The sequence below is a fragment of the Mustela nigripes genome, chromosome 4, assembly GCF_022355385.1.
Source record: "Mustela nigripes isolate SB6536 chromosome 4, MUSNIG.SB6536, whole genome shotgun sequence".
Taxonomy (NCBI): domain Eukaryota; kingdom Metazoa; phylum Chordata; class Mammalia; order Carnivora; family Mustelidae; genus Mustela; species Mustela nigripes.
This window is the reverse complement of record NC_081560.1, coordinates 140,164,377-140,182,231: the sequence shown is the minus strand read 5'-3', so window position 1 is coordinate 140,182,231 and position 17,855 is coordinate 140,164,377. Positions and strand designations below refer to the sequence as shown.

The window sequence follows — 17,855 nt, the reverse complement described above, 5'->3', positions numbered from 1 at the left end:
ATTATAAAAATATTATCTCACTAGTAAAACTATAAATCCCAACGTGATATTTTGAAAACATCAGTAGGATCCTTAAATTCATCTGAGGGAATAACAGTAAAGTACATTCTGAAAAGAATGAGTAATAATGATAGCAGAAGGGCACCTGGCTGGTTCAGTCAGTAAAACACATAATACTTGTTCTCTGGGTTTTGAATTCACGCCCCATGTTGGGTGTAGAGTTTACTTAAGAAAAAAAAAAAATCATGTGGAGAGGGCCAGGAAGGATTTACTACCAGGTATTAAAAAGTATTATTTGGCAACTACAATTAAAACAATGTAGTACTGACACAGAAAGAAATCAATGAGAAAAGACAGAATTCAAACACAGACCCAATGGTAATTACCTATGGCAATATAGTACAGGATTCATAGAGATGGCAAAAGAGCAAATTATTCAATACACTGAGCTAGGATAAGTACCTAGTCATTTGGGGGGAGGAACTCCCCTTACCCATTAACCAAAAATGTGAAAAATACAGAAATGTAGGAAATTCACCAACTTATTTCAAAACTTTAAAACACAGATGTCCTAAATGAACGCTACTAGTACAAAAGAAAATACTGATAGTTGTGACCAGATACAAACCTAAGATCACTACCCAGGAAAAAGTGTGTGTATGTGGCAGGGAGCAGAGGGTGCACAGAAGAGGTCAATATTCTTAATATATGAAGCACTCTCAAAAATCAATAAGAAAAAGATCTGAAAGTTTGTCACAAGGATGGCAGCGCTTGAGAGAGTAACGACCATAGAGATAGGAAATAATACACATACTCCTTTAATTTAGATAAAGAATATAAGCATTTAAAATACCAAGAAGGCTACACATAGAAAAACTGCAGCACTTTGCAAATACAAGAGCAATCTTCATTGGCTTTCAAATCCGGCTTTCAACGATGTGTTGATGCTATTTCCCGTTCAGAGTGAGGATGCCATATGTCTTTCAAGAAGCTCGTTTTGCCATTCTCATCATACCATGAGGTGCTTATGCTATTCTGGCCTCTCGTGATTGAATCTAAGAGACATTAGCTTTGAGCCTCCCTATGCACCAAGTATAAATAAGTGATAATAAATATACCATAGGACCAATTATTTTTTTTTTTAAAGATTTCATTTATTTATTTGTCAGAGAGAGAGAGAGCGAGAGCGAGCACAGGCAGACAAAGTGGAAGGCAGAGTCAGAGGGAGAAGCAGGTTCCCTGTGGAGCAAGGAGCCCGATGTGGGACTCGATCCCAGGACGCTGGGATCATGACCTGAGCCGAAGGCAGCTGCTTAACCAACTGAGCCACCCAGGCGTCCCCATATAGGACCAATTATTAATTTGTGAGGCCAGGTGAATCACAGGACAATTTCCCAGGCATATTCATATCTCTGTTGGGCTCACACTGTATCTATTCTTACAATAAAATAAATAGCAATGAATAATAATCATATACTTTTGCAAAGTATATGATTACTACACAGTAACATCAGACAATTAAAAAATGTAAAGAGTTCTTTCATGAAAAAGATTTACATGCAAATAACTCAAGAATCTTATCAGTAGCTCAATTATAACATCATCAGTATAAAAATGTTACTGGGCACACACCATGGAATTATATACTTGTTAATCCAATAAACTTCTATTATACTCTTATTATATCTAAAGTACTCTATGAGGGAATACCAGCTCAAATAAAACCTTAAGGAGTTCACAGTCTACTGAAGAGGCAGCATGGAAACAATTAAAATACAATGAGCATTACAAGAGGGACATGCACAAAATATTCTGAGAGCACCAAGAAGTTTAAGAGTAATGAAAATGTCAAAGAAAATGACAAGCTGGTTTTTGAAGGTTGAAGATTTGACCAGGCTGAGAACAAGTAAAAGAAAAGTACATTACACAGAGAGAAAAATACGTGTAAAAACACAGAGGAATACTATGTTCAAAGCTTACTCAGGGAATTAGTAAAGCACAGAGTCTAAAATAGCATATTTTACAATAGACTAGTCATCCATAATACTGAAAAGCAGGCTGGAATCAGAGTTACATGATAAAAATGTATTTTAGGTAGATAGTTTTGGCAACAGTGTTCAGAAAACAAACCAAAAAATGTTGGGAAACAATTCTCCATGGGTCTATCATGTCTCTATAGGTCTATCAAATTTTGTTTTGTTTTTTTTTAATTGCAAACAGCCTTAAAAGATAAAGATAGTGACTTTATCTCAGAGTAAAGGTTGGGCAGGTGTCCAAGAAGCCCCTTTAAAGACTGGGGTTTCTTAAGTTCAAGATTACTGAATTGTGATATAAACTGTGAACACAACTTCCACCTGGGTCAATCTCCACATTGCCCTGAGTGACTGGGGAGACAAGCAGAACCAATGGGAATATGAAACTCACGTTTCCTGCTGTGCTTTGAGAAAAATTCATTTGTCTCTGACACAGTGGGCTCTTGTCTTCTGTCAGCATCTATGAAACTGTGGAAGACTAATTTGTTAGCTCGTAAGCGGGGTAAAATCCAAGACATTGCACTGTTTTTGACAAAAACAAGAAGAGACCAGAGTGGGTCACAGGAAGACCAATTACCAAACTAGGTGGTATTAAGAAAAGAAAGATCTCAACATTAAGAATTATAAAGAAAGAAGGGGACAGACATAAGAAACATTTTTTTTTAGGCAAAAAGAACAAGATTTGGGACTGATTAAATGTGGGATGTGTGGGAGAGTGTAGGTTGAGTATGACTATGATGTCTCTCATTGGATGACTGATGGATGGTTATGTCATTAACAGGAAAAGATAATATAAGAACACAGGAGCCAGTACAATAAAAACCACAGGGTCTGAATATACAGAATTAAGATGATATTAATGTAGAGATACCTATAGGATTATTGCAAATTAGGTTTGTAGTTCCAGAAAGAGGTCAGGAATAGAGAAAAATCACTGAGAATCAGCTACTGAAAAAGTATCAGAAGACCCCTGGAAGACCCTGAGAACTTGTCAGGGTATCCACAAAGTCAACTTTTTTAATTTTCAATTTTCACAATATTGAGATGCTATTTGCATTTTTACTATGTTGACATTTGCTTTCATACTGCAAATTTCAATATGAAACTCTTGGTACCTAGGAACAAAAAAAGGGCAGTAGAACCAAGCTGTGGTAGCAGTCACTGAATTTATCACAACCTTGTGCTAATTTTAAAAATATACCAACTAAATTTAAGAATTTTTTGAAGAAGCAGTAAAAATCATTGATTTTTATTAAACAATGACCTTACATACACATCTTTTTAATTCTCTGTGTATGAATGAAATACAATGGTTTCCTGAGGGGAAAAAAAAAGCACTTGCGCAGTTGAGTTTCGACATGAACTACTCTTTTTATTAAAAAAAAAAACAACAACTTTTTATTTGAAAAAAATGATTGACAGACAAATGATAGTTATTCAGACATGGGTATTTGGCAGACACTTTTCTTGAAAATGAAAAAAGGAAGACTGCCACTTAAAAAAATAACTGTCAGGAACATTGCTAATAATAAAATTTGAGCTCTCAACTGAAAATTATAATTGTGTAAAACTCACACACCACAGTGAGATTTCCAATACAGAAAAGACCATTTTCTGAAAAATGAGACATTTTACATTTTTAAGATCTTCATAAAAAAAAAAAAAAAACTTTGCAAATGACCAATGCACCACAGTAAGTCATGTATGGACAGAAGAGTTAAATAGACCAAAGGATTTTTTTTGTTTTTAACATGCAGCTTTGTTGAGATACAGTCCACACACAATACAATTCATATTTAAAGAGTACAACTCGATGGCATTTAATATATTCAGAGTTGTTCAAGCATCACTACATTAATTTTAAAATATTTTCAACACCTAACAAAGAACCCCTTAAAACTTAGTCATCACACCCAAACCCCTGTACCCAGAAGCCTTGGGCAACCACTAATATATTTTCTGTCAGTATACATATGCATATTTAGGACATTTCAGAGACGAAATCATAAAATATATGGGCTTTTGTAAATGGCTTCTTTCATTTAACATAATGTTTTCAGCGTTCTTCCATATTGTGGCATGAATCAGTTCTTCATTTCTTTTATGGCCAATATTCTATCAGATGTATGTTCCACATTCTAATTATCCATTCATCAGTTGATGGGCATGAGTTGTTTTCACTTTCCTGCTATTATGACAAATACTGCTATGAACATCCATGTACAAGATTTTATGTACATACGTTTTTGATGTCTCTTGGGTATATTCCAGAATTTCTGAGTCATACAGTAACTGTATCTTTAGCCTTCTGAAGAAATGTCAGACTATATCCCAAAGCAGCTGCACTATTTTTTTTGTTTGATTTTTAAAGATTTATTTATTTTAGAGAAACAGTGAGCATATGTGTGAGTGGGGAAAGGGACAAAGAGAGAATGTTCAAGCAGATTCCCCACCAGATGCAGAGCTCAAAGTTGGGCTCAACCCATGTCCCATCATGAGATCATGACCCAGGGCAAAACCAAGAGTGAAACACTTAATGACTGAGCCACCACGTGATCCGCAGCTGCACTATTTTAAAATCCCACCAGCACAATTTCTCAACATCCTAACCAAAAATTGTGCATATGGTGTGAGATAGGGGTACAACTCAATTTTTCTGTATGTAAATACCTCATTTTCTTAGCATCATGTGTTGAAAAGGCAATTTTTTTTCTTTACTGGACTATCTTGATATCCTTGTCAAAAATTAGCTGATCATGGATGGGTAAATTGCAGGACTCTTGAATCTATGACAACTAAACCTGATAATGGTGCAAAAGTAATTCACTGGAGAAAGAATAGTTTTCTCAACAAATGATGTTAGAATTACCAGATGGTCATATAAAAAAAAATCTTCAACCCATTCTTTATAATATAAACAAAAATACTTCAAGCTGGATCAAAATCTAAATGTAAAACCTCTGTGATCTTCAATTGACTTGGATTAATACATTTTAAAACACAGATTTAAAATATATAACAGACATTCACTAAATGAGGTATTTTAACTTTTTATCTTGGTGACTTAGTATTTCATATATAGATATATCATATTGACTATAATTTCCTTCCCTGCTATTGAACATTTAGATTATCTTCAGTTTTCTAAATTATAAATACTGGCTTCATATTTTCACTAATACTTATGCACATAACTATTTTTATTGGATACTTTAACTAGAAATTACTGGGTCAAAGATTATGTGCACATTAAATTTGGCAAGAAACTGCCAAATTGCTCCATCGTACCTTATGATAGGTGTACCTTACAGAAGAGTATAAAAGGGAATACAAGAATTCTTTTCATCTTCTCTAACACTGAATTCTAATCAGTTTATTTTTAACAATGCGACAACAAATATGGTAAACTTTTATTTTAACTTGTATTTTTTATTATTAATTAAAGGAGCTTTTTATTTACTTATAAGCAATTCATATTTCTCATATAAACTGAATTACCCATCATATCTCTGTTTACTTTTCAGTTGGGTTTTTCTTTTTATCTTAATGATCCCAAGAATCCAAGAATCTGTTTTCATATTAGGGACATGCTCTTTGATATATCTTGCAAATATTTTCCTTGTTTCCTTTCATCTTTGTTTCTTTTCCTTCACCTAAAATCTTTTTGGCTTTTTAATGTATTTTATACCTTTATAATTTATGAGATTATAAATACTGAAAATTGACAGAGAAAGGTAATCAGTAAAGGGTACAGAGAAAGGACCATCAAAGAGTTAATAAGCAAAGAATGAACAGTGTCACTTTTTCATGAAAGATAATGAAAGAAAGTTAAGTTTCAAAATTGAGGGACTAATCAACAAATTAAATAACCTCAAGTGGGTCAATTAGGATCTGGATTTTTAAACATTTGATTTGACAATTATATTATTATGACCTTTGTAAAAAATACACGTTTCCAAAGAAAGATAAGACTAGGTGTTATGTGTAAACCTGGCGATTCACAGACCTGTACCCCTGGGGATAAAAATACATATGTTTATAAAAAAATTTAAAAATTAGTTAAAAAAAAAAGACTAGGTGTTATATGCAGCTAATGGATCGTTGAACACCACATCAAAAACTAATGATATGTTGGCTAATTGAACCTAATAATTAAAAAAAATTGAGATCCCAAACCACAGTTATTGAATAAACAATGAGTGGGAGGTTGAGTGGTGGTGATAATAAATGTATAGTACTGGGATACCCGGGTGGCTCTGTCGATTATGGGTCAGAATTTTGGTTTCCACTCAGGTCATGATCTCAGGGTTCTCAGATAGAGTCTAGCATTGGGCTCTGCACTCAGCAGGGAGTCTGCTTAGGATTCTTTCTCTCTCTCCTTTTGCCCCCTAACTTTAAAATTTTTTTTAATTTTTAAAAGATTTTATTTATTTATTTGACAGACAAAGATCACAAGTAGGCAGGCATGCAGAGGGAGAGGAGGAAGCAGGCTCCCCAATGAGCAGAGAGCTCAATGCGGGGCTTGATCCCAGGACCCCAGGATCATGACCTGAGCCGAAGGCAGAGGCTTTAACCCATTGAGCCACCCAGGCACCCCTGCTCCCTGTCTTTAAAGTAAATAAATAAATCTTTAAAAAAATTGATAATATGCTCTCTATGCATCTGGCAGTGAAGGGAGAGGGGGATAACAGTTTGAGGTTCTAGAGAATGAAAAAGAAAATGGAATAAAGCTCAAAAGACAATTATACAAACACGTTTGAAGACAACAGGGAGAAAAGGTTAAAAAGTTGAAATCCGATGATTTCTATTATATCTGGAGAGCTGGATATGAAGTTGCTTGCTGAGAACAGGGTAAGATGATACAGGAAATAAAGCTTTGAACAAATACATAGAAAAATTACAATTAGAGAATAAACAGAAAGTACCATAGATGCAGACATGTGTCACTCCTTATAATGCCTAGAAAAATGTCTTACACATAAATGGACTCATTGAATGGGTTTAAAATTCAATTTTAGATAATTAAAAAATACACATTCTTTAGGAAATTTAGTTTTCATATCAGTTTTTATATATAAATTTTATATAACTGGTATGCTAATATGATTACACTGTGATATGATTTCCCGAGGGGAATAAATAATTCTATTTATTTAATTTCTATAGAATTACATTAAAAAATTCAGAGTAAGGGTTTGGCAATTTGATGAAGTGACAGCAATTGAATTTTATATTTGAACTGCAGCATGAAAGATTTGCAAATGTCACAAAAATGGAACGTTTAAAATTTCTCTAGGCATTTAATAAGGAATATTTATATAAATATATAAGAAATAAGAAAAAATTTTAATATTATAATATAAAATATAAGAATAATAAGGAATTAGTCAAGTTTCTATCTAAATTATATTAACAGAAGTAATTGTCAAATCACTTCCAAAATAAAAGGAAAAAAGTACTAAAATTGTTAATCAGTGGGAAAGTTTGTATCTAAAGAGTTAGAATGAATAATTTGCTAAATGTATTCAGCTTTGGGGCGCCTGGGTGGCTCAGTGGGTTAAAGCCTCTGCCTTCAGCTCAGGTCGTGATCCCAGGGTCCTGGGATCGAGCCCCACATCGGGCTCTGTGCTCCGCAGGGAGCCTGCTTCCTCCTTTCTCTCTGCCTGCCTCTCTGCCTACCTGTGATCTCTGTCTGTCAAATAAATAAATAAAATCTTTAAAAAAAAATGTATTCAGCTATTATAGGTGCTCTGAAAATGATTTTTTAATTAATTAACTAACATCAAGGGGGGAAATTAGGTAAGAATTACATGGGAACTCTCTTATACTACCTTTGAAATGTTTCCAAAACTATTCTAAAAAACGAGTTTATTTTTAAAACAGACTTTTTTTTACTTTTTACTTATAATATTATGCCTAGAGAAAAGTTGCAGAATACAGAGAATTCCCATACACCTTTTACAAAGCTTACCCTACTATCATCATGTTACATAATGAGTATTATCAAAATCATGAACTTGCTTTCACATTTTGAAGTGCTTAACCTGCATATCATAAAACACCTCTGTGTCATAAAGTAGTATGTGTATTGCAGATTTTCTTTCACATAGTTTGTTCTACTCATCTCAGGTGATAAATAAAAGAACACATTTCTATTTGCAAGTAGTGTAAAACAAAATAGTGTTTTCACCTATCAATTACATTTCTCAACTTCCTAGAATGTATTCCTATTTTAGAAATGAGTATCCTTCAAGTGGATGAATAATAAAGTATTTACTTAAAATTATATAAGACATACTAATTTTCAAAAGAATTTCTAGAAAGAAATCTACAATTTTCAAAAATGTTACAGGATGATCTAAGTAAGGGTTTGAAGACCAAGAATCTGTAAAAGGACCCACCAGTATAATATTATGATTTTCACCTAAAAGTCTCAATATCCAAGGAGCAAGAGTGGTGGATGGTAAGTTGGACTGATCTAGAATTGGTGGACAAGCATTGTAAAATAAAAGGACTGACAAAAATTGAGAGAAAAATTTAAGTGAGGTCAGATGCATTATCCAAGTGCAGTGGAATGTTATTATCTGAAAGCAGTGAAACCCAGAGGTACAAGGGGTAGGAGAATTTACATAACCAAGAAGCTGAAACTATAAGAGAAAAGTCAGGGAAAGATTACAAAGGATGAGAAGCTTTAGTTACATAGCAGAATATTAGAACTTTAGATTTCATACATAGAAGTATAAGGGATAATGATGTACAACATGAAGATATGATAGAGTGGGGCTAAAAAAGAACCAAGTTCAACAAACTCTGAAATTAGGATGATTACTGGGCTACAACAATGAAGTCAGGCCACCACCAGTTAGATTATTCCTTATCTTTCCAGCTTGGGAATCCTTGCTAGATACCTACATGAGTCATGATTAAATTCACTTAAACATCTTTAGACTATAAAGATATAAAAATTATTTCAATGTACATCTTATCCAGCTTCTGCTGGACCCAAATAAGTAACACAATTAAAAAAAAAAAAGATTGTTGAAGAAGAAATGTTAAATTATCTTGGGAAGGGTATATTAGAGCAGGACTGTCATTTTACATGAGTTTTTTCCTAGTTTTTCAAATAATGTCTACTATTATTAACTTGAACTGGAAGTAATACAGAGTTAATCATAAAAGTTTTACTTCTTCAAAAAGTAAAATCAGAGATTAGAAATTCTTTAAAATTCAAGAAACTTACTCTAAACCAATGCTATAAAGAAATATTAAGCATTCAATAAATGCCTACTAACTCAGCATGGAAGGATCTGAAGTACATGTAAAAATCATGCTGAGATTTAATATAAAGTCACTGTTCTGAGGAGAGTAAGAAAAAACAATGACTGAGACTATAACTGATGTGAAAATATGAGTGGAATTTTTATTAAAATAAGAAGTACTGATTATCATAAATGTCTCATTTATTAGACAGTAATAGGATTTAAATAAGAATAACAAGTGATCATTGAGGCACTAAGTAACAAAAAATATAGTAAAAAACACAGGCAACTATTACTTCAAAAATTTTAAGTCTTTATTTAGTTCACTTTTAACAGCTATAAACACTATGGTGCCCCCAGGAGTCAATCAGTATCAAAAATGACAAGTTATTAATAGACACACAAAAAAGTTTAATAGTCAGAGAAAACTACTTTGTAAGGTCCATAAAAATTAGAATATTTCAATTCCAAGATAATTCATTTCTAAGAAATAATTGGTACACAATGAAAATTCTTTGAGAGCCAACACATGTACAAAATAAAGCATATAACTAATTAAATGTATAAATTCTCCCTTCCAAAAAACAATCACTTTCATACATTGATTATCAATGGATATGCCAGCATTATGGCTAAACCTCCCAGTTTTTCCTGAATATAAGTAAACAATAAATACACATCATTTAAAATTCATATGTTAAAAATCTAAACCACTTTAGAAAGTTGATGGGAATTGACTTTATCTTTTGGTATAGGTGGGGCAGCGAACTTTAGATTATGATTTTTCTAATACATAAACATAATTGATTTTACATTTTTTCCAAACCACAAATATGTAACTGCTAATGAACACATTTCATTGTGAATTTTTCATTATAATGCATTGTTTGAAAAGGAAATATTATGATTAAAAATGTACTAGGTGATCAATAAAGCTATGCTGAAACTAACAGTTTACCACATCTCCACAATACAAATTGCAAGAATATTTTTAAAATACCTCAACATTACTACATATAATCTTTAATTCTTAGATACTTTCTATCCTAAACCTGCATATCCCAAACTCATTTCTAACCATAATCTATTGAACCAATTGTTTATCAGAAGAAACAAGAAAAAAGTTCAAAAGATATTGCTCAGATTTTGGAGTGCTAATATAAGTATTGTGGTAGGCAAATGTATTTTAACAAGTAATGAAGTTGGTCAAGCCTATGAATACTTAAGCTAGATCTGATTTTCAAAGAAATAATGATACTTGATATTGAATAATCTATACTACACTCATTAACTAGTTCAGTGTTGTTCAGTCATTTTTAGTGGATTATCTTCTGAATAAAAATTGAGTTGACTTCAGACAACCTATTCAGTGTAACATGGTCACAAATTCCCTTAGCTTTTCTGTTTGTTTGTTTGTTCATTTGTTCTAATAGCTTTACAGATGCTTAAATGATGGAAACCTATTTGTACAAATTTAAGATATAAAATTATGTAAGTTTTGACCTAGGTATATAGCCAATATACAATCAATCAGTTTTTTCTTTTATGGATCATTCTACTGGTTATGTATTTTAGAAATCTGTCCACTGAATTTCATTCAGTAATGTTTTATAGTTTTAAGTATACAAGTCTCATATTTTTTTTGTCAGATTTGTCCCTATATTATAGATGCTATGATAAACACTGCTTTTTGCTAAATTTCAAACTTTTTATTACTAAAGACAAATACAGTCAATTGAAAATACTGATCTTGAATTCTGTAAATGTGCGAAACTCAATTATTAGCTCTAGGGCCTTTTTGTAGATTCTATAGGGTAATGTGCATAGATGATCAAATCATTGGTGAATAATGACAGATTTACTTCTGCTTTCCTAATCTAAATGCTTTTCTTTTTATTGCTTAAGGACTCTGGCTAGAACCTCTATCCACTACAATGTTAAATACAAGTGTTTGTAAAAGCAGACATTCTTGTCTTGTTCCTAACCTTAGTGGGAACACATTCAGCCTTTCAACAACAAATACAATGTTATCATTAGTTCTTCATAGATGTTATCTATAGGGCTGGAGGTTCCCCAATATTCCAAGTGTGTAGAGTGATTTTTATGAGGCATAAATGTTAGATTTTGTCAAAGGCTTTTTATGCATCTACAGACATCACCCTATTGCTTTTCTTTTATTATTTCAGGTGGGAGGATAAATCCAGTACTTATTGTCAGAAAGAGGGAGCTTCAAATTCCTTTAGTGCTGAATAATTTGATTCACTGAATGTAGTCAAGTATGCAAATATACAGTTCATAATTATTAAAGATCTGTTTCTAACTCTTTATCTATTGATAAATTAGCAAGGAACTCACTGTAAATATCGTTACCAAAATCCTCTAGCAAAATATGGTATTATATTCCAATATGTGGTGAACAGTAAGAACATTTCAGGTAGAAATCTGAACAAAACCAATGAATTCTGGCAGAGCTAAAAAGTATAAATATGAGTCCACTTAAATCAATAGCAGTTATCATGGTTATGTTAGAAGCATGTGATATGAGATGTTAAGAGATGAATGATGCACAGCCTGATTTAAAGTCATGAAATGTTCACAAAAAAGTAAATCAAGGAATATTAAGTTTAAATAGAAAGACTTCAGTGAAATGATGGCAATGATCTTTCAAGACTGACCTGAAATGAAGAGAATACTCATTGCTGATCGTTTGATTATTTGGGCATAATTAATGTTCCAAATGGAATACATGGTGTGAACAAGAAGTTGTGATTTGATGTGGGATTGGTTAAATTAAAAAAAAAAAGACTTCAAAAGGTCAATATAATTTACCCTCCTCAGCTTTAATTTGTGAATACAGAACAGTTGCTCCTAGTGGAAATACAGGGTTAGGGTTCTGCAATGCCTTCCTTACATTCTCTGTCAAAAAGTTAATATCACTATATAACTATGTTTTTTGTGTCTTTTTGTTTAAAGAGATATTGTTTTATTTATATTTATATACATACATATAAAAAGCTATATAGAGAGCTGTGTATGAGGGTACACACACACACATATCAATATTTGATTTGTTAACACTGAATGCACAATCAAAAGCACATGCCAGAACTAAGCATGTCTAACAAATTTTTCTCTAAGGCACCTAACAGCCCTCTAGCACCTAGGAACACTAGACTGCATTTCAGTACTATGCTTGGTGGTCTTTTTAAATAATAAAATCACCGAAAAAAAAGCATAAACATGAAAAAAAATGGCACTAAATACACCACGCAAAGGATACTTGTTCTATAGTACAATGAAACAAGAAGGCAAAGTGTTACCTGTCATGATAATGTGCACATCACTTGATTTCTTTCTTTTTTTCTTTTTGGTGCTCTATTTATCTGTGAATGACTGCAGAAGTACCCTGAGTACTGATTTTGGGTTTGCAAGTAAATTTTTACTGAGTAGGTGAACTTGAAAATACAGTATCTACAAATAATGAGGGTTAACTGTATATATAGTGAGACCCCCTGTGGTCTTTATCAATGACTTTAAATCAGTGGTTTTAAACCATTTTTGAAGTCTGGAATTTTGAGAAAATGATAAAAGTTAAGTATCCTCCAAAAAAAATCACACATTAAAAAATTATGATTTTAAAAAATTATATTAAAAAAATAAAAATAAAAATAAAAAATTATGATTTTAATGGATTTATGGACCTCCAAAGGTCCATAAACTGACCTCCATTCCAACTGATAATACATGAACCACAGTTTAAAAACTCAGCTGTAGGGGCGCCTGGGTGGCTCAGTGAGTTGGGCCGCTGCCTTTGGCTAGGGTCATGGTCTCAGGGTCCTGGGATCAAGCCCCACGTCGGGCTCTCTGCTCAGCAGGGAGTCTGCCTCCTCCTCTCTCTCTCTGCCTGTCTCTCTGCCTATTTGGGATCTCTGTCTGTTAAATAAATAAATAAAATCTTAAACAAAAATTCAACTGTAAAGGTTATAGGCAAATTCTTAAAGCATCCATTGACTGTTTTAGATTTCAACTAATGCTTAAAACTTCATATTTACAGAACAGCAATCATTTTACCTTTTGGCTTATATTTTCTGAATGCATATTATAATAATGATTATAGCTTACCACCTAGATACAATATACAGTGTCACAGAACATAAAATGCATTTGCAGGTTTCACTATTTACAAAGCAAATTTTCTTTGCCTTTCTTGCAGAATTATTATTTTAAAAAATCTACAGAATATAACCAGAAAAGCAATACATAAACTTATTTGGAGAGCTCTTCATGCTTCTTAAGACACTCCAGTTTGGGGACATGAACATATAAAGTGTGAAGTTTCATAGCACACTGATATTTATATCAACCTTATAATTTTAATTGGTTCTCTACATATGAAATATCTAAAAATGCTGATTGTAATCCAGTATCCCTTCACTTTCAAAGAAAAAGTTTTACTGCCCCAAACACTGTCATTTGAAATTTTTTTTCTTTTTTCAAGAACAATCATATATCTGTTTCGTAACTGACACATTAACTTGGTAAATGTTCTTAAAGTACTAACTAGAAAGCAAAAGGTATTTTTTAAAAAAGAGAACAACAGAGAAAACATACCAGCAATTACTTCAGCATTAAACAATAACAGTTAATCAACAAAGAAAATTATACCCATACCATATTATGTATTAGGGTATGAACAACTGCTAAGTGGAAATGTTCTATTATAAATATTAAAAATATTTATTTTCAAAATTTCAAAAGGTACTGAGTATTTAGTATGAAGACTAAAAAATAACTTACTGCATTTTAAGCAAAGAGGGTTCAGACAATGAGAACACTTTTTAATGGCTAAAATGATTGCTTAGTAGGAGAAGTTGAGAAGTTGTCTCCTGATAAAGGGATCGGAGATTGGGCAGGGGCCTGAAGAAAAGAATAAATTATTCAAATAAATTCTGAAGAAAATAAGAAAGAAAGGTGACTAAAAGCAAACAAAAGAATTGAAAAAAGTCGAGGCCCCAATTTCATTTGAAAAACTGGGTTATTCTCTCTGGGTACGAACAGCATGATTTTATGCAAGTTTCTATCCATCACTTAAATCTGTTATTATCTTGATTTCTTCTGGCATGATATGCAATTTGGAATAACTATGATTCAGAATATCCTAAGTAACTAGTCAATATTTACAAAATTATGTATGTTGTTATTTTTTTCCATAATTATCCATGTCAGACAGTTCTAGGTATACTTCAGGCAATGTCACTCTATTTGTGAATGATATGTAAAGGTGTAGTATCTGTAATAGATGTCTGTTGATGATAGCTTATATAAAACAAGAATACCTTCATCTTTCTCATGTAGCCAAACACAGGATAAAGAATTCCTACCTCTGGGAATGAAAGGCTTAGTTTGTTTCTTATCTCTTACTATGAAATATATGTAATGCAAATTACATACACATTTAAAAGGGTATGAAGGGGTTTTTAATATAAAACTACATTAAGGAACTAATCCATATGCTTTTGCATGAACTATTTTATATTCTCCTATGTATAAAAATTTGAAATAAGTGAACAAATTTGTATTAGACATTGATGTTAATGTTAGATCAACTGTTCTATACATCACATAGAAACCTATGTTAATGCTAAATGAAGGAATTTCCCTTAAATGTTCCACAAAGTCAACTTACATTATGAGTTACTCCTTAAAATGCAGCATTAATAAATAATACCCAAAGGATTACAAAAATCATGTCATTTGAAATCAATTTTTATGGATATGAGGCAATTTCATAACAAGTAATATAGATATACTCTAATTCTGCATCTGTCACAATTATGAGATAGATTTAGTTTTGAAACTTTTGTCATAAATAAATGATAAGTTAAGTCCAGTTTTTTAGTTTGCATTATAATTCTACTTAGAACTACGTTAACTTCAAAAATTCTAGAATTATTTTTATTCTCTGGGCATGAAGTAGATTCTTTCAATGAATTATTATTAAAGGTGATTATACTTATTTTTCAATGTATTATGAAATATATGTACATATATATATATAATATTCTATCCATACAAATAGAATTTCATCCCTAAATATCCCAATATCAGTCTACCACCTTCTTTTAGCTTAACATACAGGGTGGGAGAGAAAAATATTCAGTCATAGATCATAATGTACAAATGTGAAAGAAAAAATTTATCATATCTGCTTATGCCAACTTGTAGTCATTAACACTATATTTTCTACTTATGTTATCCACCTATGTAATGCTTAAGGCCAAACTACAGTTCTGCTTTATTTATTTATTTATTTATTTATTTACTTGACAGAGAGAGAGAGAGAGAGGTGTATTACAACGAGGCAGAGAGAAAGGCAGAAAGAGAATGGGAAGCAGGCTCCCCACTGAGCAGAGAGCCTGATATAGAGCTCAATCCCAGGACCCTGAGGATCATGACCTGAGCCAAAGGCAGTGGCTTAACCCACTGAGCCACCTAGGCACCCCTATGGTTCTGCCTCTTACTAACAATGCAACCGTGCACTTCCTATAAACAAGTATTAATTCAGAAACCATCAATGTTCTGATATTCAATTCTATTTACACTAAAAATTAGCCAGTGTCTGTCTGTTTCTTTCTCTTTTTCTCTACACACACACACACACACACACACACACACACACACACACACGTACTCAGTGACATAAGAACATGAGACCTCTGGATCAGAGACAATTTATTGCTCATGGCAAAAACAGCAGCCAGAGCAATAACTTAGTGCTATTTCCCTGAGTTCCAATCCTCACGGGGCAATGCAGTGAAGGCTGGATATTACTGGCACATGCAGCAAAGAACAGCACAGAAGAGTAATCCTAAAACTAAGAAACTCTGATCTGAAGGCTCCTACTCTGCTCCATAAAGAAAGATTACTCATTACTCTAGTATATAAGCAAATCTCCTAAAGGAAGGGAAAGGTAAGATCTTTTATTTTTAATTTTGGGATGTCTCCAAGGAAGGACATGTTGCTAGTTTGACTATCCAGGAATTTCTCCTTATATAAAACACTGGCAATGTAAATGCCTTTGCTTAGAGACTGTTCAAGCATTTGAAAAATCTTTGAGCTATTTCCCAACACTCAGTTTTCTATCTCTAAATGGGGAGAATAACAGATGCAATGAAATTATATGAGTATTATAAGGTTTAGATGGAAGGTGCCTAATGAAGTGAATAGCATATAGAAGAACTATTTGAGACAGGAAGACCTGAAACAGGGAACAACTGGGTGGCTCGGGTGGTTAAGCGTCTCCCTTCAGCTCAGGTCATGATCCCAGGGTCCTGGGATTGAGTTCCACATCAGGCTCCTTGCTCAGCAGGAAGCCTACTTCTCCCTCTGCCTGCCACACCCCCTGCTTATGCACGCTTTCTCTCTCCCTCTCTCTGACTAGTAAATAATAAAATCTATTTTTTTTTAAAGAAAGACTTGAAATAGTCTTGCTAAAGATGTACTGAACAGGAGAATTCTTGATTCACCTGATACAAAAAATTTAAAAATACGAAAACCCCAATATTTATAACAAGATATAAACCATCCTAGGAAATGAGTATTTTATAAAATAACCCAATAATACCTACTACGTGAAAAAGGTGGAGAAGATTCATCCATTTATGCTAATCAACATCTTTCAGTGGTTTTCAGGCAATAGTATGCAATGCACTAATGATGGATGATAATGAAATGGGTCACAACCATCATTTTTATATCTAATAGAATAGAATAAAAAACCAAAGTGCCTTGCAATGTACTAAGGGTAGAAATTACTAATGAAAATTTTCAGTTAAATATATGCACAGAGGCATCCTCAGAAGTGATGTAAACTGCATTTCTTAGTGTGGATTGGCAGACATATGTATTTAGTTATATGATAAATGAGTAATTCTATAAACCAAGAATTGGAAATTTATAAATAGTATCTCATATTTACCAACATATGACTGTTAATAAACTAAACTTGAGGAAACCTCAGTTTTAAACATAATGAAAATTAGAAGGAATAGAGACCCATTGTCCAGTCTGAACTGAAGACAAGGTAGAAGGAACTAAATTGTAATAGGAAAAAAAAAAAGAAAAAAAAAAGATGGACCTGAATGAGCAGAGCTAAATATCTTAATGAAAAATTTGAATATTAAAAAAACCTTCTAAGGACAGTATGTTTTTCTGTTTAGCTTCTGAAAATTCTATCTGTAAATCTTCCCCAACTTATCTGGCCCCACACTCTACACTTCTAGCAATATACTAAGCATGAAAGAAGAGAAAAGCCACATTAGATAACCACTACCCTGAAGGGACTTATAATAAAACAAAATTAAGCCTAGTCCACAAACACTATCAATTAACTCTTGATTGCATAGGACTAAGTATATACTTTATATATTACCTAAGATGATGTCCTTCCTTTTTGGATCATTTTATTATTCCTCCAAGAGACAGAGAAGTTTTTAAAATGCTGATATATATATATATATATATATATATATATATATATATATATATATATATATATACACAC

The 17,855-nt window shown here is 32.6% G+C and overlaps 1 protein-coding gene and 1 non-coding gene across 4 annotated transcripts in view; one reads left to right on the top strand and one right to left on the bottom strand.

Moving 5' to 3' along the window:
- The window catches only part of ADK (adenosine kinase), a 532,452-nt gene that overhangs the window by 297,650 nt on the left and 216,947 nt on the right, over positions 1–17,855 (bottom strand). The gene's annotated exons all lie outside the window — the stretch shown is intronic.
- On the top strand, positions 11,933–12,001 carry LOC132017097 (small nucleolar RNA SNORD2). Its single transcript, XR_009404170.1, has one exon. It is a non-coding gene; the product is annotated as a small nucleolar RNA SNORD2 (small nucleolar RNA).